Source organism: Myotis daubentonii, chromosome 1, assembly GCF_963259705.1.
Source record: "Myotis daubentonii chromosome 1, mMyoDau2.1, whole genome shotgun sequence".
NCBI lineage: Eukaryota > Metazoa > Chordata > Mammalia > Chiroptera > Vespertilionidae > Myotis > Myotis daubentonii.
This window is the reverse complement of record NC_081840.1, coordinates 27,410,868-27,437,111: the sequence shown is the minus strand read 5'-3', so window position 1 is coordinate 27,437,111 and position 26,244 is coordinate 27,410,868. Positions and strand designations below refer to the sequence as shown.

The window sequence follows — 26,244 nt, the reverse complement described above, 5'->3', positions numbered from 1 at the left end:
TACATAAAGTTAATATTCTATATTAAACATTTAAATGGACTACTTGGCAGAAATAATACTGTTCACCTACTGAGCAAGTGAAGGATCAAGTTCAGAGGAGCTAAATGGCTTATCCAGAATTCACACAGCTTGCAAGGCGCTGAGACTCAAATCCAGGAATGGTTTGACCCCACTTCACTGGATCTTTCTATGACATCATTTTTCTTCTTCCTAAAAAAATGTTTTTTCAAAACTTTTATGATTGTTTTCTATAAATCACATTTGTTTTCTTAACCATCAATGAAGGCTCTGTTGTTTTTTTAGTTCAATATTTCAGACAAACAACATTTCAGAGCCTGTAGTTTTTATCTTTCACTTTGAAAAAATAGGTTTTTTGTTCCAGGACCCTGTCCCAAGGTTTTAGGAATGTGCTAGCATCAGAGTATACGTATATTAATATACCCACAGTATATCTAAGAGGAAATACATTTAAGAGAGCTATCTTTTCAAGAGTACTGAGTGGAGCCTACACATATTAAGCAATAATTTGCCAGACTGAGAGGAATTTCCTTCTCTATATGCAGTTATGATGGAGAAAATGTATGAGGTCTGTAATTGCTGAACCCCTGAAATAGAAGAACGAAATCAGTCAGGAAGAAAGCAGGAGAGGTTTTCCCTCACATTCACTATGTGTCTGAAACGCAGACTGTGTGCTGGTGATCAGATTGCCGACACTTCCTGTTGTTCAAAGAGTACAACTACATGTAGCTTGAGGAAAAATATTATTCTTGGAAAATTATACATTTTGGGTCATTGACATAAAGATGTTTAGTCCTTGGCTGGATACTTCACTTCTCTTAAAACAGTAGCTATCATTTCAAGCAAATATCTTAGAAACGGCATAATGTAGTTGAAGGATACCATCCCACCAACTTTTTTTAGACAAATTATTTCCCTTCTTTGGTATCAGTATTTTTATGTAACATGTGATTGACACATACTTCTTACATTTACAAATAATAAAACTTTAAAAATAGTATTGTATTGATGAAAAAGAGATTTCACAGGACTGAGGAAACAAATTGAAGACTAGCACAACACCACTGAAGGACTAAGTGATAGGGACCCAGTAAGGAAGAGAATAGAGGTAGCTTAAAGGTTAATGCTTTGGAGCAAGAGCCTGAAATAATCACAGTAAACGCAGGTACAAAATACTAAAGCAGTTTAGTTAACAATGATAGGACACAAAGATGAATCAAGAGGATTACTGGTGTCTGTGAGGAAGAGGACCCAACAGATTGAACTAAAAGTTTTTAGAGAAGTGATACAGCAAAACTTCATTGAAATTGAAAACTAAATCTGCATTGAATACAGAAATTGGTAAAAAAGAATCAGTATCAACTAGAATCCTGGTTGTTACTGAGAAAACACTTCTTCAGTCTTTCTGGCAAATAATAATAATAATACCAAAACTCTTGTATAAGGGAGAGAATTAGACTGGTCTCAGACATCACAACAAAGTGAAATACTAGAGGAGCAGTGTCAACAAAGTTTTGATGAAAGCAAGTATTGCCCAAGAACATTGTTCCTAGTCAGGATGTCATCCTATATAATAATCCTATATAATAAAAGGCTAATATGCAAATTGTCCCCTCGACTGGGAGTTCGACCAGGAGGTGGGGCCGGCCCACCAACCACCTGTGGCCCCTCCCCCTGGTCGGCCCCACCCCCGATTGGCCCTCCTACCCCGATCAGGGGCGGGGCTGGCCTGCCAACTGCCCGTGGCCCCTCCCCCTGGCTGGCCCTACCTCCACTTGGCCACCCCGATTGGGGTGGACCAGCCGGACCCCACCCATGTACGAATTCATGCACCAGGCTTCTAGTTGAGGAATGAAGGTGACAAGCACATAATCCTCAAATGTGAAAGAATTCAGAGAATATAGCACCTCTGAGATCTCACTGGAAAATCTACCTATTAAATTTAGCCAACCAAGAGATGAATCAAAATAAAAGCTGATTGTGAATATTAAGTAGATTGACATATAAACCTAAGATTTAGAAACACTAGACGCTGTGGTAACAGAACAGAATGGAAATGTTATACATCATGGCAAGTAAAACAAAAATTGAGAGATAGGTGGAAAGGAAGAGGAAATTATTAATCTACGTATCTTTCATACCAACAATTTAGTCAATACTGTCTAAAATTTTAAATAGTTTTAGCCCTAACTGGTTTGGTTCAATGGATAGAGTGTCAGCCTGTGGACCCAAGGGTTCCAGGTTCGATTCCAGTCAAGGGTACCAGCTCGATATACAGCTTTTTAAATCATGTTTTTTCCTCAAAGTTAGAGGGATTTTAACAATTAATATTCTTGGAGTGAAGAATTTATCTAAGGCTTAATTTTTCCTAAGTTTCATTTTAGCTTCTATTAATTTTAAGTTAAAAATATATATGTAATTTTTAAAAGCAAGTAACACTCTTATCCCAGAAATAATAAATTTATTTTTGTTCATTCATCTACCCTCTGTATAGGTGAAATAGCTGTCTGGAGTGATTCTCACTAAATGTTAATACTGAATATTTCTCAATGGTGAGATGTAGGATCATTTGTTTCATTTTTCATTTGTTATTATTTTATATTATTTGAATATTAATAGTGACAATGTTTTAGTGACAGTGATACAATGAATTTATTAGCCTGAAAAATAGATGTATACCTACATGTTTTTTATACACAGTTTTATATCCTCATTTCTTCTAAAGCGTTTCGTGACCCTTTTTCTCTTGCCATCATGTTTAAGAGTTGCACCATATTTTATTGATGTGTTATATTTCTTCTTCCAATCTTGATCTCAGTTTCTTCATTTGGAATGACAGAGTTGGATTAGATGAGTAGTTTGCAATGTTTTTCTTTAAACTGTAGAACATTCCAATAAATAAAACAATTTATAACTCTTGGAGTATAGTTTCAAAGCTGTACAAATTAGGTAATTTCTGAGGTTTATTCCAATACCATAAAAACTAGTTGTTTTCTTCGGAATATTTTTTTGAGTGACTGCTTTCCATGGTTAAAAAAAATCAGGTAATAGCCATAATCTTGAGTCAAACTTTTAAAGTGAAAGGGAGGGGCATATAAAAACCATCCAGTCAACTTTCCTAACTTTTAGATACAAGGAAACCAATTTAAGTTGCTTGACTAAAACGAATGAGACTTGAGCCCAGATCTCCTGATTTCCTGTGCTGTTCTTTCTCCAATAGTACATGTAAATACACACACACACACACACACACACACACACACGCACACACACACTTAAATGATGGCCAAGAAAGATACAATTTTATCTTAACCTATTTCACATGTAGACTAACTTGTAAATGTCAGGAACTATACCTAATTTATAGTGTATGTATTTTCTTCCTCATGAAAAGGGATCAGCAGTGCAGGCATTTTTGAACTCTGAAGTTCCAGGAGTTAGAAAGGAAAGTGAGTGGGATTCAAAAGCATTTACTTGTCAAAGATTCGGAATTTACTGTGGTTACTGAGATTAAAATAAAACTAAAACTTGACTTGGCAGAGGATTAAAAACCAAGCAGCTCCAAAGTGTGTGTACATCATGGAGAAGATGCCATTTTCCCTTCTGGCGTCCACGGGGGAAGGGAGTATTGTTTCTTTGTGTAGCTGGAGCTGATTTATTTAGTTATGATTTCAACATGCCTACAAGGCAAACCCCAGAAAACAATGCATAACAACACTAACCGGAACAAATGGTGCTTTTTCCCCCTATATCTCCTCAACCCCTCTAAGGTTTTTCAAATAAAACAGCAGTGTTTCTTCTTTATTTCAAATTGTTTAAGTGTCTTTGATATGTTTGACTATTGGGTGTGGCAGGTTTTAGAATCTTAAGTTGTAGTACAGGTTCCTGAACAAGAAAGAGAATGAAAGGTGATGTGGCTTGATTAATGGAATGTGTAGAATGTAAAGTTGTGACAGGTATTAGAGTCTGCCTGAGGCTGCTTTTAGCAATAGACCTTCTTGTTAAAAGCCCTATTATTATTGAAAATTTATTTTGGAAACAACGAAAGAAGAAATTTGACAGAAAAGTAGAATAAACCACTTCGTCTCATATTTCCTTTCTACATAGGCACTTTGAAGAGATACCTTAAATATTGTGAAGTCTTAATTATCCTGGGAGAGAACACCATTATCACTATCCTCACAAACTTGAGTAAATGCACATGGCATGGCACTAGGTATAGCACAGAGAAAATTAGCAAACAAGATCCTTATCTTTTTGGAGTTTACAAAGAGTTGATATCCTAGCATGCAGTTCCACAAACCCAAAACTCATTTTTCCACACACTCTGTAAACAGCCCCTCCTTTCCTGTATTCTCTATCTTCAATGGCCTCCCGGTCCACTCAGCTGGCAGCCTCTTATTCATCTTGAGTCCTTATGTTCCCTTAGTCTCCACAACCAGTCTATCGACAAGTGCTGTCTCTTCTGTCTCCAAAATTGCTGTTGAATATGTTTGTTTCCTTTTTTCCGTTCTCATAACCATTGCCCTGTTAAGGCCCTTTTATCTTTCAGTCCCATTCTTGGGAGAGCCGCTTTTCCCCTTTCAGGCTTTCCATTTCCCAGTCCATCCTCCCTACTTCTCTCAAATCTCTTTCTTTAAAGACAGATCGGATCATATCATTCTCTGGCTTAAAAACCTTTGATGGGCCCACATTATGTTAAGTGATAAAGCCTAACTCCTTAGCTTATCACGCACGGGTTTCATAGTCTGGCTCCATCTACTTCTCCACTCATTTTCCACCACAATTTCTCCCTCCCCAACTCTGTTGCTAAGCACAGAAGTACGTCTACTCTTGTCTCACCAACTCCCTCATAGTTCCTTGAGCTTGCTTTTTCTCTTTGTGCTTTGATTACACTGTTCTTTGCTGGAGCTAATGTGGAGGAACTGAAGAAACCAAGATTTTGCAAAGAACACTCTTGGCAGAATAGGACAGAAGAAACAAGCCATTTCCCCAGAACCAGGCAATAGGTGCAACCATTAGGAAAGAGTTTGGGCAAGTAACTGCAGACTACTTCTTTCCAAGGCCAACCAGGAGGAAGGACTTGGCTCTGTAAGGCACTGGGGCCAGAGCAGTGATGAAACTGGTTTGTAACGACGTTCAACGGAGGCCTTCTTCCTATTGATAAACATAGTCAGGAGCCCACTCTTATATCATAGCTGGAGGACAGAGGAAAAGAGCCATAGTAGATTCCTAGTGGAGCAGTTAAGCTCAAGAAAACCCATTACCCTCATCTACCTACGACTCCTACCTTATTTCACTTTCCAAGGAGCAAAGAATGGATCAGAGCCCACAAGATTAAGTCTTCACATTGATGCGTTGTTAAAGAGTCTAGAGCAGTGGTTCTCAACCTTCTGGCCCTTTAAATACAGTTCCTCATGTTGTGACCCAACCATAACATTATTTTCGTTGCTACTGCATAACTGTAATGTTGTTACTGTTATGAATCGTAATGTAAATATCTGATATTCAGGATGGTCTTAGGTGACCCCTGTGAAAGGGTCGTTCGACCGCCAAAGGGGTCGAGACCCACAGGTTGAGAACCGCTGGTCTAGAGCATAGGGCCAGAGAAGGCGAGTCTAAGGAGTAAACTGACTGAAGGAAAACAGCAGCTCTTTACTTCGAGTTCCCGAGGAAACCGAGGCTTCCCCATGCTTGTGCCCAGGCATGCTTCTACCTAACCCTTGCACATTCTTGATTAACTTTTGTCCATTTTGTACATGTTTGATTCTTTAAAAAATTTTATTATGTAAGTAATATATTAATATATTCAAAATATTCAGAATATCTATGGAGAGTACTTTAAATTCCCCTCACAACCATCCTTTTCAATCCCAGTAACCTCTCCACCAAGAGCAGAAAATGATGCCTATTTTCAGTTTGGCATCTATTCCTCAGACCTTTTTCTGTGCATTGACTTAGAAATAGAGGTGTTGGCAGATGAATAGGCTTATGAAAGAAAGACATATAGTATTGCTTTATTTGTGTTTGTGTGTACTTTTCCCACAAAAACTGTATCATACTGCCTCTCATTTGGCAAAATTGCTTTTTAGATTTTACAGTGTATCTTGGAGATCTTTTCATATTGGTAGATATAGATGATTTATCACATTTTTTCCAACTTCTATCTGGTATCATCTTTAATGCTAGCCTGACTTTTTCCTCTTCTCTTGGTGGTCTCACATGGACAATTAGAAGGTAAAAGGGGGAAAAATTACAGCAACCACATATTGATTCTGATGCCAATTACATAAGGAATAAGCTTGCAATTGTTGGCTGGGGGAGGAATGTTTTCCTTAAAAATTAGAATGTTGGACACAGTTCAAAGGACATCACTGACATTAACACCCTCTCCCCTCTGTTTACTCCCCCCAGCCCCCCTCCCAATTACTGGCATCGCTGGAAATTAAATGGAACCAGGGATCTTTGTGGTATATATACATCTGGTTTTTCCTTTTCCATATGTCTAAGTCCTCCCTTCTCAATTGCTTCTGTTTAGCAATTAATTTAAATTCCCAAATTAATTCTAGAAGCAAATTTGAAATCTGTAAAATGAGGGGATGAGATGCTCCTTTAGGGCTTTTACACCTCTAGGATTCTTTTATGTTATAGACAAAAAGAAGTATAGGACTGAGTCAAAGTGAATGGGAGGTTCTGAGACATTTGCACTTATTATATGCTTTGATTTTAAAGATTTAAGAGGTACCATCATATACCAGGAGCAAAAGGTGAGGAGTCAGGGATTGAGGGAATCAGCCCCAGCCCATCACTGACTCTCTGTGATTGCAGGTCACTCCTTGCTCTTAAATTTTCCATCTGTAACATGTAATAGATTATTTCTGGCTCTTAACTTACCCAGGGATGTTTTGTAAAAAAAAAATAAAGATAATCACTGCCTGTTATACTGTGCTTCTTGGTACAGATTCTACATAAATTAATGGCAACAGTGGGGTGGTTATTTAAGACATTTCTTGAGAAGTGCCCAGAATAGGTCACCTAAAGTTTTTATTATTTCTCTTAGGCCAGTGAAGAGTGTTCTATGTTAGGTAGAACAATGCTGAAGACGGATAGAAAAGTGAAAGGCTTGTAACACTGCAGGAGCCCATGGATGCTGGATGTGGCTCTTTCCAACTGTAATGTTCTCAGTCATTTGGTGCCTTTTTTAATAATTAGCAACCTATCTTTTAGTTTAGGGTTTTTTTTGGTATATTTGTATTTTCTGTTGTTCAAATATTCTCTGTGAGTAGTCATTTAGATAATCTTGGAATAGAAAGTCATATGTAAAATTTGCCACTTTGCTTGAATTCTAACCCTTCTTGTGGACTTATTGTGTCAGATTCTCATTCTAAATTCCCCTTTTCACCTTCTTGTGATTGGTTGCTTTTTGTTATAAGAAACATGTAAGAAACTCCTTGAAAAATACCTGTTGTTCTTTCAGTTGATACAAAACACCAGTAAACTTTCTCTTTAAAGAAAAAAACAATTGTAGAAAGGAGCTATTTCTCTGAGGGGAGACTTTATTTTTATTTTTATTTATTTATTTATTTATTTATTTATTTATTTATTTATTTATTTTATTGCTTAAAGTATTACAAAGGGTATTACATATGTATCCATTTTATCCCCCCGCCCTAGACAGTCCCCTAGCCTCCCCTATCCCCCAGTGTCTTATGTCCATTGGTTATGCTTATATGCATGCATACAAGACCTTTAGTTGATCTCTTACCCCCCTACCTCCTGCCCCCCAACCCTCCCCGGCCTTCCCGCTGCAGTTTGACAATCTGTTTGAGGCAGCTCTGCCTCTGTATCTATTATTGTTCAAAAGTTTATAATGGTCTCTATTGTCCATGAATGAGTGAGATCATGTGGTATTTTTCCTTTATTGACTGGCTTATTTCACTTAGCATAATGCTCTCCAGTTCCATCCATGCCATTGCAAATGGTAAGAGTTCCTTCCTTTTTAGAGCAGCATAGTATTCCATCGTGTAGATGTACCACAGTTTTCTAATCCATTCATCTACTGATGGGCACTTAGGCTGTTTCCAGATCTTAGCTATGGTGAATTGTGCTGCTATGAACATAGGGGTGCATATATCCTTTCTGATTGGTGTTTCTGGTTTCTTGGGATATATTCCTAGAAGTGGGATCACAGGGTCAAATGGGAGTTCCATTTTCAGTTTTTTAAGGAAACTACTCTGAGGGGAGACTTTAAAGAAATGCATTCTTTTCTCAGTGCACTGCTTTCCAAATTGACATCAGCCCAGGGGGTGTGAAAATTCTTCCAGAGCTTCCTGTCCCTCGGTGAACAATACTGACACACGATGGCATGAAGGCAGTCGTGTTTGCTGTGTCTTTTCTGCATCTGGAGGCCATTCTGTTGTGATGTAAAAAATTAAGATTATAATTTTTAAAGTATATATTTCACAATCAAAGTATTTATAAATACACATGAAACTTGTTCTATGTATAACCTATGAGAAGTGGAATGGCCATGTTTATAACTCAGCAGGTAAACTGCTCTGGAATGCTTCTGACAATCTCAACTGAGGCGAGACATTATGAACTGATTTGGTGAGGAAGGGTCTGTTTCCTTATCCAGCAGTTTCATATGCATTTAAAAAGATGGCTGGTGTTTGCTTTAGTTTCCAACTTAAGTTTGTTATGTCCATAGAACATGTTTTCTTCCTATCTGTAGATTTAGTGGAATTGGCCTTGGAATATGGCTTTGCAGATAAAAAATAAAGGTTACTTATTTGATTCCTCTTAAACTTTAGAATTCAGATCAGTCAAGTGATCAAGAAGGGCAATGGGGAAGATACGCTGTTGTTTTTCCTTTCTTTACTCGAAAACATAAGCAGAATTTTTTACTTTAAAAATTACTATTGAAATAACAGAAGTTTAATAGCATCATAGAAAATTTGGAAAATGGTGAGGGGAATGAACTGTAAGGGATAGAGGGATAGGATTTGCCCTGGGCTTGAGGAATACAAAGTTCTTGATGTATTCCAGACTTCCCGGAGCACTTTTTTTTTTTTTTTTTTTTCCTGTGTGAATGTTGTATGTTATGTTGTATGCCTGCATGGGTCATCCTGCCTTGGGGGAAAGAGTTGTATATTTATTTTCTAATTGCAATATAATTTTTACATGTGGACGTGGATGAGTCACATCATTCTGCCTTGCCTTCATTTCTTCATCTGTAAAATGATAATGGTTATATAATTGGAGATTTATTTAATTCAGTGGAGGCAAACCTTTTAAGTTAAAGAGATTACTTTCACTGTGAATGAATCTAAGACAGGAAGATAGCATTGCCACATTTGTGCATTCTTCTACCTTTAAGAATGGAACCACTTTTTTTTCCCTTTGGCATAAAAATAGTGATTAGGCTCCCAAGATAGTTTGAGTGCCTCATGCATGTTCTAGCTGGCAACAATCTGAACCATCTTGCAATTCAGCATCTGGTTTATACATGAGACCCCTATAATTAGCCAGTAGTATTTCTCAGCCTTGTCTTTCAGGAAGATTTATGGCATACCTCAGGTGGTGTCAGATAGCAGGCAGAAGACTAAATAGCGAGCTCTCTTAATTTAGAAAAATTCCGTCCCCCTGATACCAATATTGCTAAATAAAATATTATTCTTTATAAAAAAATCGGTTTCCCTCTTTATTTGAAATGATTGATAACTTTACTATCTGAGCCACCTAAGAGGTTTAAGCTCCTTGGGTGTGGTTTTAGAGTTTTAGGAAATCTCGGAAGAGCTGGCCTTTGGAGGGGCTAGGCTGATGGTGTGTTCTGGAGTGCTATGCAAGGAAGACTTATTAGGCCAGGTGCTTTTCATGTCTGCATCTGTCGGAGTGAAAAACTGTGGAGGCAAGAGTTTGTCTCAGTAAAAGTTTTCATGTGTTCTCTTCCCAGGACAAAATGACTTTTTAATGCATGCAAGAATCCAAATAATTTATAGGTAATCAATATCAACAAAAGGTGTGCTTATTTCTGATTAGTTACAAGTTGATACACACTCCTATGGCTGTGTTCTGCTTAAGCTATAATTATCAGAGAAATCTTGTTAAACAGGATTTTCTGAAATGAAGCCCGTTAATTATATCAGACCCTTTGGTTTTATGTGGAACTATTAGCATGGCGTGAATTGAAAGCTGGTTGTGCACCCTACTTACTTGGAAAGTTCTTCACCTCAAATTTTGCTTCAAATCCATGAATTCTATCAGAAAGGGCACAGTGAGAGGCAACAGATTTCTAAGCCGAACTCTTTTCCTTAAATATCCCTCAGTGATCAAATTGCCTTGTATGAGTGGATTCCCATCAAGGGTTTGGGTTTGGTCAATTTCAGGACATCTTATCTAAACATTCTTTTAGGGATAGGTCTATGCTGGTTAGACCCATAGAAATCAAAATTATCAACACAGTGATGACAGTGTAATTAGCCATATCTATCAGCAGTGCTTAATCAACTATATCTGAGGCTGCTGAAAAGTCCGCTGTGGTAAAATTCTGGTGTTACCCTTGACTCATATTAATGACCCTAAAGATTTTGAACTGAGCTCTGTAAATGGCATTGACTCTAACCTGGAATTTACACTTTACCTGTAGGTAAAAAGTGTACAAAGTTAGGAAACTAGCTCAAAACCAAACTCACCTTACAGCTAGGATAAATGATGGTAGAGTGAAAAATGGACAGTAAGAAGTTTTAGTGAGTAGGACCCTCAAAGGAAGCTTAAATAAGTGCTTTTTGTATTCAGGTTTTAAAAAAAAATCAACGTCTAAACTGTTACAGTAGATTTTATGTAAATTGTTCGTGCTAAATATTTGCAATGTATATTCCAATTTCTTTATACTTCCCATTTGATGAGGTTTTTAAACCGTGGTTTGCTGGAGGGGAAAAATAAACCCAAACCTAAACCGCATAGAACAAATTGAATTACAAACCTGGTGTGGTCCTTTAACTCAATTACATCTAATTTGTGTTATTTTAGCCATCCTGGGTGGCAGCTGTTCTGTGTGAATGCCCACAAACATTCTCAATGTAAGAATTTGTCCTGATTATAACTCCTTAAGGTTAGTAGTAGTCTATTTCTATTTTAATGGGCAAAGTTATAGATTAATTTGGTGTATCAGGACCTTTTTAAAAGCTAAAAATTTAGTTGGTTTGTTCTTTAAATAGGCTTTTAAAAAATTAAACATCTAATGTGTACTTTAAATGTTAATTTAAAAATATTTTTATAACTTTACCTTATTTTCTTATTTCTTCTGTTTCTACTTAAGTTTTTCCTAGAAAATAACCTCTTAACTACTTTATTCAGGCAATTATAAATTTGAGGGCAAGGAAATACCAAATTTTAGATTTTGATATACTCAAATATTTTGACATCCTAAACCAAAACTTGGAATGATCTGGGAAGAAAGACATGAAAAAAATATTGTTCAGTTCAATATAATTCAGTTAGAATTGAGTTAGGGTTGAGTCTGAACTTGCAGAAATGAAGAAATTGAAACCCAAGGGATTCATGCAAAAGCAGAAACAGGAATCACTTACATGATTGATGTCTAACAATTGATAGTACATCCTTCACTCATCTCCCATTTGTCTTTAGTTATTACTTTTATTTTTTTCTGGAGATTCATCTTTTGAGCAAATACTTAGTTTAATTCATTGCATATTACTAATGAATAGGAAAAGGACATTTAAGTGTCTATAATATTAGAAGTGAAATATGCAGAATATCAATGCAGAAGAGAACATGTGATAGAAGGACCTCAACTAATTTTCTAATGTGGACAGTTGCTAAGTAGAGAATATAGTGAAGCAATACTATGTAACAAAGAGAAATGGAAGAAAAACCTTAATTCCTCAAAAATGACCTATGAATATGTTTGGAAAGACATTGTTTTTCTACTACATTCAGTAATTTTTTATTAGCAACTGAACAGCTGCTGTGGGTTAGGTATTGTTCTAGGTACTGAGCCTTCAAAGATGAGTAAGTTACAGGTCCCTACTTTGGAGGAACTTACCTGTAATAGGGATGGCAAGCATGTAAATAATAATTTCTAGCACCATTTGGTGAGTGATAGAGGTTTGAGTAAATTCAAAGATTCATATTTTGTTATGGGGAGAATATAGGATTAAAGTTAGGATATTAGATCAAAACAAGTGCATTATTTTATTAAATCTTTATTGTTCAGATAATTACATTTGTTCCTCTTCCCCCCCCCCCATAATTCCCCTCCTTCCAGTTCCCACCCCACCCTCCGCCCTCACTCCCCACCCACTGTCCTCATCCATAGGTGCACGATTTTTGTCCAGTCTCTTCCCGCATCTCCCACACCCCTTTCCTCCTGAAGAATAGTCAGTCCATTCCCTTTCTATGTCCCTGATTCTATTATAATCAATAGTTCATTCTGTTCATCAGATTATTTATTCACTAAAACAAGTGCATTTTTTAAAAAAATACATACTACTGTACATGTGACATACTTTTCACTAGCCATTTAATCGGTTGCTTGTTGATCCATAGACTTAGGAATATAAATTATTTAAATTTTTGGTATCTGTTGCTGTCTACACTACTTCCCTACCATTCTCTACTTAAGGAGGAAAGTAACAACATGATCATTCGAAGCACTTTCTTTTACATTATTTCATTTTAATTAATTTTGAACTATACCAAGTTCAATAACATTTTTTCAAGTTTACATCATCCTGTATTTCTCTTTTATATCTGACCTTGACTGCTACCTTTCTACTACTTGAAACTTCTCCTGGGTTTTCAATGGCAGTGTGTTTTTTGATTCCTCTCTTGCTTTTCTAACCTTACTTGGTGTTCCCTTTGCTGGCTTCACCTCTGTGTTAGTTATCCACTGCTATAACAAATTACTTTAAAATTTAGAGTCTTATAATAATGAATATTTATTATCTCACAGTTTCTGTGGGCCAGTAATACGCTATCTTTTTTTAGGGGTTTTAAAAATTTAAATTATTTTTTAAAAAATTCATTATTGTTTAAAGCATTACATATGTCTCCTTTCTTCCCCCATTGACCTCTACCCATCCACTCCCACCCCTCAGCACAGGCCCTCACCCCTCTACTGTCTGGTTTCATTGGTTATGCTTATATGCATGCATAGAAGTCTTTTGATTACCCTATCTGTCTTATTCACGTTCATGTGATAAACACTTCAGCATTCAGTAGATAGTGTTGAATGCTTCATAAATGGATGCTATTATTCTAGTTGCGGTTCTCATCACTTCACTCCTAAATGGCTCCAACAACTTCTTTGTGGCTTCCAATCTTTACCCTATGCTGCTGTTAAACCACTCTCTCTAAAGAAATTCATGCTGCTGCTTCCCTAAACAATGACCAACTGTGACTCTCACTGGCCTAATCTTTAAGTTTATATTGGTCTTCTTGGCATTCAAAGCATTCCATATACCTATTTATTCAACCATGTTTCTTAACAAACACATGCTTTACTTAAACTGATTCCTTATACCTTATACCAATCCCTGTCCCCATCCCTAATACTATGTTCAGTCTTACTTCTTGACTTTATTATTAATTTTGTCCCTCACCTATAATGCTTACTCTCCTTGGTTGTTTTTGTTGTTGTTTTTTTATCTTAGCTCATATCTTGTTATGTTCCTTTCAACTTTTTTAAAAAATATGTTTTTATTGATTTGAGAGCAAGGGAGAGGGAGAGAGAGAGATAGAAACATCAATGATCAGAGGGAATCATTGATCGACTACCCCCTTTACGCCCCCCACTGGGGATTGAGCCTGAAACTCAGGCATGTGCCCTGACCTAGAATCTAACCATGACCTCTTGGTTCATAGGTCGACACTTAACCACTGAACCACGCCAGCCAGGCCCTTTCAAAGCCATTTTGAACTTTCCTGGCTCAGTCTAATTTTTATTCTTTGAATTTCTTTTATATTAATGCTCAATATCAAACAGTGTATTTCTTTATCTTTAGTTTGAGTTAATTTCCATCTTAACCAGAATTTCAATTATCTCAGAGCAAAATCCTTTCACTTATGTGTCTATTATACTGAGCCCTTTAAGTACATGTTGGTTGATTGATTGAAAATTAGAAAACTTGACTCAGCTGTAAAAAATGCTCTTTGTGGTGCTGCTGGATGAATTTTAACTCCCAGAGCCATAAATGAGGATAAACTTGGACTTAGGATAGTTTGGAACTACACTTCATCTTCATGAAGAAGTATTGCTGTATAAAGAGATTAATTTTTAAAAATGTTCCCTCTGGCCAACTATCAAAACTGGCTTTTAGCCTTGAACTATCAAAGCTAAACCTTCAGTGTAGCCTGGAGCAGAACAGGTATTAAGTAGCAAGCAATTCAAGGTCTCTGATCCCTAGCCTGCCTCAGCTCTGGGTCTGGCCAAGCCCTTTGGCACAGATAAGTGGAACAAGGAATGTACTTTTATCTTCTCTCTCTTGAAACGTTCATGGATTCAATTCACAAAGAAAGGGCAGTAATTAAAATTTTGTGTCAGCATCATCTCATTCATCTAGAAAAGTTAAAGGCAGGTAATAATCAAAATGCAAGTACACATATAGTCTGAAAATAATGTTGGGGTTAATTGTGTTCTATAATATTCTCGGTGTATTCTGTACCAGCTCTGGAGAATGAGGCCCAAGAGCCAGTGGGAGCTAAAGCTAGGTTCTCTTGGTAACGTTAACTTTAGTTCAGTGCTTTTGCTGAGATGGAACACCATTCACATTATTAGTTTCTATTAATATTAATATTACTTTGTATCTGCTTAAAACTTCTCTGTATTCTCTCTTTCTCTACCTTTCTCTCTTCATTATCCCCCTCCTAAAGCCACAGGTAGGGTATTTGGTCATAGTTAGAAAGAGGAACATTCAATTTTTCATTACAGCCATCTGTAATTCTTATTAGGTTTGTATTTTAGGGTTATTTATAATATCAGGTGTTTCAGTCAAGAGTCCCAACTTTAGCACTGGAATATTAGAAGTAGAGAAATTAAGGGAAATTGAAAAGGCTAAAGCTCTTGATTCTTGCCTTTTATCCTTACAGTAATGACTTCTGGACATGTAGCTTGGAGAAGATAATAGAATATCAGTTGTGAATTTACGTGGTTACTGCCCAGATCACTTCAATTCATACATCCTGCCTCTGCAGTTCCTTCCTCTAGAACCCCTGCACTTGGGGGCCTCCTCATAATAGCCAATCTGGTGATAATAACTCTATTACATCTGAGTCTTCTTTCTCCTCCTCCTCCTCCTCCTCCTCCTCCCCCTCCTCCTCCTCCTCCTCCTCCTCCTCCTCCTCCTCCTCCTCCTCCTTCTCCTCCTCCTCCTCCTCCTCCTCCTCCTCCTCCTCCTCCTCCTCCTCTTCTTCTTCTTCTTCTCTTAAACATATTTTTATTGATTTCAGAGAGGAAGGAAGAGGGAGAGGGAGAGGTAGAGAATGAAACATCAATGATGAAAGAGAATCATTAATCAGCTGCCTACTGCATGCCCCACACTGGGGATTGAGCCTGCAACCTGGGCATGTGCCCTGACCGGGAATTGAACCGTGACCTCCTGGTTCATAGGCTGATGCTCAACCACTGAGCCATGCCGGCCGGGTTTAATTTTCTTCTTTATTCATCCTGTACTTCTCCACGTATGCTCCACTTATCTACCCAGTGAGCAATCTCCAGCTATATTTAAAGGTAAAAGTGGTTAAGAAGTTGGAGGAGAGAGTGAGGCAGGGAGGGACAGAGACAAACATGAAAAAGTGTCAGGGAGCAGCAGTGTGATGTCAACCTCAAAGCATTCTAGTCCATCTTGGTCTTGTTGCCACCCTTTAAAATTTCTAAAATGAGTTTAAAATAAAAACTAAATACTTTGTGCTAGAGCAATGTCTGTTCTTTTCCTCTGCATTGAAAGGACTGTTTATCCTTTTAAATGTATTCATAAAGTCAGCACATTATAAAAAAAAAAACACACAACTAAATAAATGTGTTTGTATTTCAGTCCTCAACACACAAATAAGATACTTTTCTGAAAATCTTCAATGATATTCTTAAAACCAAATCTCCTGGGTTTTGCTTAGTTCCATCTTCCTTGATCACTCCGCTGCATTTGATGCAGATTTGAATATTCCCTTCTTGAATAAAGGAAGTAACTTATTGCACACAGCTTTTGCCACATGAAATCTTGTCTAATCAGCCTCATTTGAAAGTACATATTTTGTTTAATGGCATTTGCAAATTATCCCACCCCCACCAGGACTTGCCATATGAAAATGCTTCCATATGCTAAACGTTAGCTTACTCATTTTACTGAAGGAGAAAAAAAAGAAAGAAAAATGTACTTTACCAACACGCTGTCATATAAACATGAAGCTGCAGCGTGGGCAGGGTTGGCAGTGGCAGCCCCTCCGAGCTCACTGTAAACAGCGCTGCAGCCTTGGGACCTCCCAGTTCAACATGAGTGTGCAGTATTGTTTTTGCCCCACAGAAGCAAATTGTTAAAAATGCAACTGACTCATATATGATTGGAAAATACTTAAATACAGTTAGCATATAGCATTTAACTCTGATTTCTAACAGATCTGAACATTTCAAATACTAACTGCTTTTGCTTTCAGATTCTTTGGGCATCTCAAGGCATTTGTTTCAACAGCCACGACTCTGGTCTGGGCCCCCAACACCTCATGCCTAGATTACAGCAATAGTCTTCTCCTTGATCTCCCTAACATCAGTCATTCTCCTTTTTAACCTGTCCTGCTGCTGCTATAAGATAATCTTTCTTAAAAAACATTATGCCTTCTCCCATCAACTGATCTCTTTTATCGTAATCTCACTAATATTTCTCTCAAAACCTGATTTATAATTTCCTGTAAGGAGTCTTTGTGATAATCTCATTTGGCCCCGTTTTTCCACAGTATTTTTCAACCACACTCCTACTCTATTACATTTATGTTGATTTATTGAAGATTTTAAAAAATTGTTGTAGGTGTGTTCTTTTCTTTTCAAGTGTATGTTAGTATGATGGAAGCACTGTCTTCTATTTCTTTTGAATGGAGTCTAATATATATATCTGGTATAATGAACTCCCATTTGACAGTCACATAGTTTTATCTACTGTTAACATTGAGTTATATTTCCTCTTTCTTTCTCAAACATACATATATATATACATCTCATTATACATTTGTTCAGAACCATTTGCTAGTAAATTACAGAGGTTGTGACCATTCACCCTAAATAATTTAGCAAAGTGTCCATTAAGAATAATGACACTGTTTTACATAACCACAGTATATTGATCAATTTCCGTACTGTATTATTATCTAGTATATGGCTCAGATTAAAATTTTAGCTATTATCCCAGTATGACCTTTATGGGTAATTGGGGATATATGATTTTTTTTTTTTTTAGTCATGTTTCTAGTTTTCTTTACTAGAGAAGCCTCTTAGCTTATCTTGTATGACATTGACATTTTTGAAGAGTACAGGTCCTTAATTTTGTGGAATGCCTCATTTGGGTTTGCCTAACTATTTCCACTATACTTGATCTCCCCTGCTTTGTTGTAGTTTAAATCTCTGTATGTGTGCATACATATGCTATGTGCTTATGTGTAAGTCTCTTTTCCAAACTAGACTATAAGTTCCTTGGAGACAGAAATGATTCCTCTTGTTCATTTTTGTTCTTCATGCTTTCAAGCACATATAAACTTTGCCTTTAACAAAAATTAGATATATTCATAAGCCAAAAGTTCTTACCTATTCTAGGTTAAAAGGATGCTTTAAAACATACAGAGAAAAATGTATCAGATTAATTAAGTCTCAGTAATTAAGGATGTCAAAAAATGCTATGGTAACAATAGAAGCATTATGTTTTTCTTCAGAGACTTGAAGGAAATTGGCTACTGCAGAGTGTAATGTAATATGGGGCATGCACAGAACACTATGAATCCTGTACTAATTGACCTGTGTTGTTTTCATCATTCCCCTAAAAAAACCCTTAGCAATAATATTAGAATTCTTTTCCGTAAACAGAATTCCAAATAGCATTTGCATCTGACCTGGTATTTCAGTGGGCACTGAAGTTAGCATGAAATATCTTAGACTTCAAAAATATGTCTCACAAGACTGGAAATATCTAAGGTTGTCAAGAAAAGGTCTTTTATTATCCATGATTATTCTTTCATTATCATCTAAGCAAAGTTATAAGAAAGTGACTTATCCAAAGTTTTAGGGACAAGCACAAGTCAGAAGTTTGTAATTTTGAAGTCAGCATCTGAAAAGAGCATTTTAGAGGCTCTGAAACCCATGACTTATTTGTAAAGGTCCAGAGTAAGCTTGAATTTGTTATTTAGGATTAGGATTTCAGGAACTTTTATTACATCATTTTCTCTTGTTTTGATGAAGAGCATTTAATATACTGGTTTTCTTAGTATTGACTTTCAGAGCTCATTTGGAGGCAGTTATTATCCCAGGTGATTACTTATCTCTGAAGGCCTAGTCTAACTACATTTATCTGAGCTTACTGAATAGCTCCGCATTGCTCAGCACACACTGCCGTGAGGATACTCTTAGGAGTAGCGGCTGACAGTCTCCATACTGTGGTTTGTCTCTGTGTATGTGCCTGTGGATAACTTGGCAATCGCTTCCTCAGTGAAATAACAGTCAGTGTGGTTCAGCCAAAGTTTAAAGGAATAAAATAACCGAAGTGGGAGTTTTTTATACAATGCCAAATGATACTATCCTTGCTTCTTTCTTATTGAATTGTTCAGGTAATAGGTAGTGTTTCATTGCCTTGGAAGGTCTTAAAAACAAAACAATACAAAGCAAACAAAGAAAAAACAATAAACAGGAAATACCAGGTTATTAAATGATTTATTTCCTTGCCCAGTATTAAGCCAAGAACACTTCCTGTAACTCAAAAATGTATGCTTAGATCAGAATCTGATTTTGAGAATGAAAAACATCTATTTTTTCCAGGATCAAGTTTAATAGAAAAGTGGTGATGCACTAATCTTTTCACAGACATGATTTGAGCATATTTCATATGTTTGTCAATAAAAAAGAAGTTTTTTGAGGTTTGTTTCTACTGCAGCAGGCAGAGGGACTGTGATTCACTGAATTGTGTGAATTACAGGCGTGATCAAGGAACGGGCCATGGAACGTGATGGCCCCTGCAGTGTTAAAAGTGCTTTGATCTTCTGTTTTGACATGTTGAGTTTATCTTTAATTTTATGTGATGACACTTGATTACTATACACTTAGATTATTATACTGTGGTTTGTAAAATGCAGTTTGTACCATATAACTTCAGCACCCGTTCTTCTGTAGTTTGCAGAGAGAGGTTTTCATTTTGTTTATGTGGAAATGATTTGATTTCCTAATTAGTAGACACTTCAAATGTGAAGTAGTTGTTTGCCAGGAAAAGCATGCTTCGTGTATAGTAGAGATCATCAGTGTGTTCTGTTGGACCTAGTGTCTTATTTTACAGAGGTGACAGAATTATATGTCCTCATTAATTCTGGTAACTGGCTGCTTGACTTCAGGTAAATCTCTTATGTTCTCAGGAGCTTTGAAAAATGAAAGCTTTAGACTAAATGTTATCACAGGTTTCAACTCTGAAATTCTATGATTCTACTCTTCTTTAAAAGTCATGACAAACATAATTCAGAATACAATAGAAATTCCTGACACATTTTTTTTTTTTAAAAGAAAGAGGTTTTAAAAAAGATTACATGAGTTACTGGCTTTTGACCTTGCATTTTGATATGAAATGAGGTACTTTTTATAAAAGCACAATGACTTTTTCATTGCTGGGAAGAGGCAGTGGGGTTGGTGGCAACCCCACTATAAGGCTACAACTGTAGAGAGAACCTTCATTTGGAATTTTCTGTATTATGCCATCACCTTAGCCTTGGGGATATGATGCCTTTCCTTGAAATTACCTGCTTTGCTTGCAGTTACATGCCAAGCTCTGGATTCTTCTCAAATATATGCCCCACCTATGAAATGTCCTTGAGAATTTGAACTGATTGTAATTCTCAGAGGAAATTACAAAAATAATTCTTTCTTTTTGAATGGTAGCCAGATATAGTGATTTGACTTTTAACACCATTTAAATCAATTTTGCCAGTGTTCCTAATGGGACAATTAGGCAAAAAACAAAAGCAAAAATGAATAAACAAACAAAATCCTTTAAGTTCAGCAGCTATTTTATTTGTTTATTGATGAGAGAGAGAGAAACATTGATTTGTTGTTCCACTTATTTATGCATTCATTGGTTGCTGCTTGTATGTGCCCTGACCAGAGATTAAACCCACAGCCCACAACCTTGGTGTATCAGACGATGCTCTAATCAACGAGCCTCGAGTGTCTTACTTAGAACATATCATTAGAGAGTATAATATTCCATGTATTTTTATTCTGGATTTTGTTTATTTTGTCAGATAACCAGTTCTTTACTTGATAAGATGGCTTCTATTGCAAGACACCACTTCCTAACTAAGGGTAGGACCTTCTAGGAACATGTATAGTGATAGACCCATTGTAGAAACTTAAATATTTAAGTGAATTGCAATATCAGAAGCATTTTTCATCCATAAACCTGAAAAACTGAAAAGACTGAATTAATATTTGAAGTTATGAAGCTTCTTAACCAACGCTAGAGTTATCTTTGTAGCATAAATTAGTTGTATTTTTTTTCCTTCTATTGGCTCTAAGATTCATTACTTTAAATTCTCATCTGTCACACACAATTATATTCTTTTTAAAAATAATTCTTTATTGTTTAAAGTATTACATATGTCCCCCTTTTCCCCCATTGATCCCCTCCCCCCATTCCTTCACCACCCCACTGTCTGTGTCCATGGGTTATGCATAAATGCATAAAGGTCTTTGGTTGATTACCTCCCACCCATACACCCTCCCCCGCCTTCCCTCTGAGATTCTGCACTCTGTTCCATGCTTCCATGTCTCTGGATCCACTCTGTTCATCAGTTTATTTTGTCACTTAGATTCCATATTATGAGTTCGATCATGCGATGCTTGTCTTTCTCTGACTGACTTATTTCACTTAGCATGATATTCTCCAGGTCCCTCCATGCTGTCTCAAAGGGTAAGAGATTTTTCTTTTTCATTGCTGCATAGTATTTCATGGTATAAATGTACCACAGCTTTTTTATCCACTCATCTACTGATGGGTACTTGGGCTGTTTCCAGATCTTAGCTATTGTAAATTGTGCTGCTATGAACATAGGGGTGCATACATTCTTTCTGAATGGTGTTTCAGGTTTCTTAGGATATATTCCTAGAAGTGGGATTATTGGGTCAAATGGCAGTCCATATTTAATTTTTTGAGGAAACTTCATACTGTTTTCCATAATGGTTGTACCAGTCTGCATTCCCACCAGCAGTGTACTAGGGTTCCCTTTTCTCCACATTCTTGCCAGCCCTTATCATTTGTTGATTTGTTGGTGGTAGCCATTCTGATAGGTGTGAGGTGATATACCTCAATGTCATTCTAATTTGCATTTCTCTGATGATCAGTGACTTTGAGCATTTTTTCATATGTCTCTTGGCCATCTATATGTCCTCTTTGGAGAAGTGTCTATTTAGGTCTTTTGCCCATATTTTAATTGGATTGTTTGTCTTCCTTTTGTTAAGTTGTATGAGTTCCTTATATATTTTGGATATTAACCCTTTATCAGATGTGTCATTGCCAAATATGTTCTCCAATACAGTGAGCTTCCTTTTTGTTTTGTTGATGGTTTCTTTTGCTGCACAGAAGCTTTTTATTTTGATGTAGTCCCATTTGTTTATTTTCTGTGCCTAAGGAGATGTATCTGTAAACATATTGCTTGCTATGAGAGATGTCTGAGATTTTGCTGCCTATGGTTTCTTCTAGGATTTTTATGGTTTCACAACTTACATTTAAGTCTTTTATCCATTTTGTGTTTATTCTTGTGTATGGTGTAAGTTGGAAGTGTAGTTTCATTTTTTTTTTTTGCATATATCTTTCCAATTTTTCCAACACCATTTATTGGAGAGACTCTCTTGACTCCATTATATGCTCTTGCCTCCTTTGACAAATATTAATTGAGCATAATAGCTTGGGTTGATTTCTGGGGTCTCTGTTCTGTTCCATTGATCTATATGCCTGTTCTTGTGCCAATACCAGGCTGTTTTGATTACAGTGGCTTTGTAGTATAACCTGAAATCTGGTATTGTGTTTCCTCCAACTTGGTTTTTCTTTCGCAAGATTGCTGCAGCTATTTGGGATCTTTTTTGATTCCATATAAGTTTTTGGAGTATTCTGTGAAATATGCTGTTGGTTTTTTAATAGAGATTGCATTGAATCTGTAGATTGCCTTGGGTAGTATGGACATTTTAATGATGTTGATTCTACCAATCCATGAACACGGTATATTCCACTTGTTTATATCTTTTTCTATCTCTTTTTTCAATGGCCTGTAGTTTTCCGAGTACAGGTGTTTTGCCTCCCTGGTTAAGTTTATTCCTAAATTTTTTACTTTTTTTTGTTGCAATGGTAAATGGGATTGTTTGTTTAGTTTCTCTTTCTGAGAATTTATTATTGGTGTACAAAAAAGCCACTGATGTTTGGGTATTGATTTTGTATCCTGCTACATTGCCAAATTCATTAATTAAATCTGGTAGTTTTTTGGTGGAGTCTTTAGGGTTTTATTAGTATAATATCATGTCATCTGCGAACAATGAGAGTTTTACTTCCTCCTTTCTAATTTGGATGCCTTTTATTTCTTCTTATCTGATTGCTGTGGCTAGGACTTCCAGTATTATGTTGAATAAGAGTGGTGAAAGTGGACATCACTGTCTTGTTCCTGTTCTTAGGGGAAATGCTTTTAGTTTTTGCCCATTGAGTCTGATGTTCGTTGTAGGTTTGTCATAAATGGTTTATAGATTAACCTAATTTAATTCTTCTTTGGAGGGTTATTAGACTATTAATCACACAATATAAGTGTCTTAATTTTATGCAGCTTTTTGGCATGGTCTGCCATGATATAATTGAGGGTAAAATGAACAAGAATGATGTGATATGATAATATAGTTATGTTGATATGTAACTGGTTTAACAACCATCTAAAAGAGTGTTTAAGAGAAAAAGTGTTAACCTGGAGGGAAGATTCTGGGATGCCACAGGAATTAGGAATCAGTCTTCAGCTTTATGTTATGTAAACAAAGAGTTAAAAGAAAATATAGCTGGCACACTGATCAAATTTGTAGATAATACACAATTGGGGAAGGATGGCTAAAATTATTAGGTGATGGACACAGGAATCAAAAAAGGTTTAAACATACTAGAATGATGGACTTGACCAAGAGGATAAAATTTATTGAGAACAAGTTTATATATTACTAGAGGCCCGGTGCATGTATTTGTGCACCGGTAGGGTCCCTCTGCCTGGCCTGAGGACATCCCCCGAGGGGTCCTGGATTGCAAGAGGGTGCAGGCCAGGCCAAGGGACCCCACCCATGCATGATTGGGGCCAGGGAGGGATTGCACGGGAGGGCTCCAGGCGTGGCTGGCCCATCTCACCCAGTCCCAGTTGGGGCCAATTGGGGCTGGCCGGCTGGGGAGGGACCACAGGAGGTTGGCCGGCCGGGGAGGGACTGTGGGAGGGTTCCAGGGTGTGTCCAGCCTGTCTCGCCCAGTCCGTTTAACCTGGACCCCAGCAGCAAGCTAACCTACCGGTCGGAGTATCTGCCCTCTGGTGGTCAGTGCACGTCATAGCGACTGGTTGAACGTTTGAACGAACGGTTGGACACTTAGCATATTAGGCTTGTATTATATAGGATTATATATAATACTATGTATTACAGAATAGTGGAGAAATGGCTTAGATGTAGGGGTAGGAAAAAAAGAGACAACATCCTTAAGTTAACTTAAAATTTAATATGAACAACTTTGTTATATTCCTTTCCAAAAAAACACAGTATGATCTTAGGCTACATTAACAGAATGTCTAGAGTAGGGTTGGTAAGAGTCCTGCTTTATTCTAAGTGACTACTTTGCATGAGATTATTACACTTTGAGGAACAAGCTTCAAGCACATCCAGAAGAAAATGGCTAAACTAACGAGGGGATTTTAAAAAATATAAGCAAGTTAAAGAAAGACAGGATGTTAGCCTATAGGGGGTCATAGTAGCCATCACCTGATATTTGCTGGGCAACCCTATTGAAGAGAGGTTAGAATGAGATGGTGAGGCTCCAGAATGCAAAATGACAACCAGTGGTTAGATGTTATATGGAGATAGATTTTGGCTCCATATAAAGAAGAGTTCTGTGATCCTTAGAAGTGTATCTGAAGGTAGAATGGACTGCATTTGGAATTAACTAGTGAATTTTCCAGGGTGCTGCTGAATATCTTTCTGGGCCCGTGGTAGTAGAAGAAATTTATTCATCAGATTGAGACTAAAACTAGTTGATTTTTAAGATGCAGTGTGACCTTTTTTGGTTGTGTGTTCTCTATTTATTTATAACCAATCTTTCTGTCACTTGGCTAAGAAGCAGAGAATCTCTTTGACCAGAAATTGAGAAGTAGGAATCATCTGTTATTATCAAAACACTAGAGGCCCGGTGCACAAAATTCATGCACTCAGCAGGGATGGGGGTGGGTCCCTCAGCCTGGCCTGTGCCCTCTCGCTGTCTGGGAGCCCTCGGGGGATGCCCAACTGCCGCCACCGCTGCTGCACTCAGCAGCTGTGAGCCTGGCTTCTGGCTGAGCGGTGCTCCCCCTATGGGAGCACACTGATCACCAGGGGGCAGCTCCTGCGTTGAGCGTCTGCCCCCTGGTGGTCAGTGCACATCATAGCAACCAGTTGTTCCACTGTTGGGTTGATTTGCATATTAGCCTTTTATCATATAGGATGCCTGTTGTTTTTGCAAGGAGCTTATTCTTATCTACTCACTCCTGCAATATCTTTCTGAAATTCAAAGTACTTAATATAGGAGTTTAGAAAGGTTAGTAGTGTTGTTTCCAGAAAACATTATTTACATATTTGGCACATTTTGCTTAGCACCAAAACCAAAGTGATCATATGGCAGCTATTATAAGATAGTACTATGAAATGAATATACACAGACACATCAGAATAACCAAATTCATTGATTTGTTCACTCATTTGTTCTTTTACACATTCATTCATTGATATTTTTTTCTACCTGATAGGTGCTGGACATTTTGCTAGGTGCTGGAAAGTTGATAAATACTACAGTATCTGATAAAAAAAAATCTGTTAATAGTTATTGTTTCTTATAATGTGCCAAAAAATACTTTTATTAAAAAAATAAACAAGTACTCCTCTTTTTTAAATTTTTATTTTTTTTTATTTTTTCATGATATAAACTAAAAAGGAAAGTATAAAAGAAACTGTGGGAAATCCTCAGTTTACTCTATATGTCAACTCTTGTATGTAGTCATACACAAATCACACCTTTGTGCACATCGTCAGTGTGAACATAGCTTTGAAAGTGAATTCTGAGGTGGAATGTTGTTTTTCAGGGTTCTCTTCATTTAGTACCAGAGTTTTTCTTTTCTTTTTCTTTTTTAGACTGTTAACTTCCATGTTGCTCTTTGAAAGGAAAAATAAAATGTCATATAAAGGATTTAAAAATACATACCAACCACTATTTTTTGAAGGAAAAACGCCTTTCTAGCTCTCTTGGCTAAATGTTTTCAGCTAGTTTTAATTTCAGTGTGTATTACTGCTAGGCAGACAAGAATGATCTTGAAAAAAGAAAGCTTTTGAAATATTAAGCCAACAAAGGAATTGCCTGCAGGATAAGTTTATAGTTGAACATATTCACTGGTTACACTGCCAAGTTTTATCTTTAATTTATTTTAATATAAGATGGTTTGCTCTTTGTCTTTCATCTTAAAAATACACCTATTAACACTAGCTTATAAATCATTATCACACTCAGGTAGTGGGTAGATTAATAGTACCTAGTTTTACAGTTAGAAATATAAAATGAGAAGCCAGTGCTTCTCTGTGCGACTGTAGCCAAGCAGGGTGTAAGGCCAAGAAGGGTCCCCACTGGTCGATCTTTCATCTATACATGTCCAAGACTGCTGTTCCTGCCATGCCGTCTTCCTCTGAAGTTCACCAGGATTCTTTGGCAGAACGTTAGCTCCTGCCCA

At 37.0% G+C, this 26,244-nt stretch overlaps 1 protein-coding gene and 1 non-coding gene across 5 annotated transcripts in view; both read left to right on the top strand.

Annotated features, from left to right (window-relative positions):
- RAD51B (RAD51 paralog B) overlaps positions 1-26,244 on the top strand; it is a 611,763-nt gene that overhangs the window by 79,523 nt on the left and 505,996 nt on the right. The gene's annotated exons all lie outside the window — the stretch shown is intronic.
- LOC132224852 (small nucleolar RNA SNORA22) lies at positions 15,922-16,029 on the top strand. Its single transcript, XR_009450745.1, has one exon. It is a non-coding gene; the product is annotated as a small nucleolar RNA SNORA22 (small nucleolar RNA).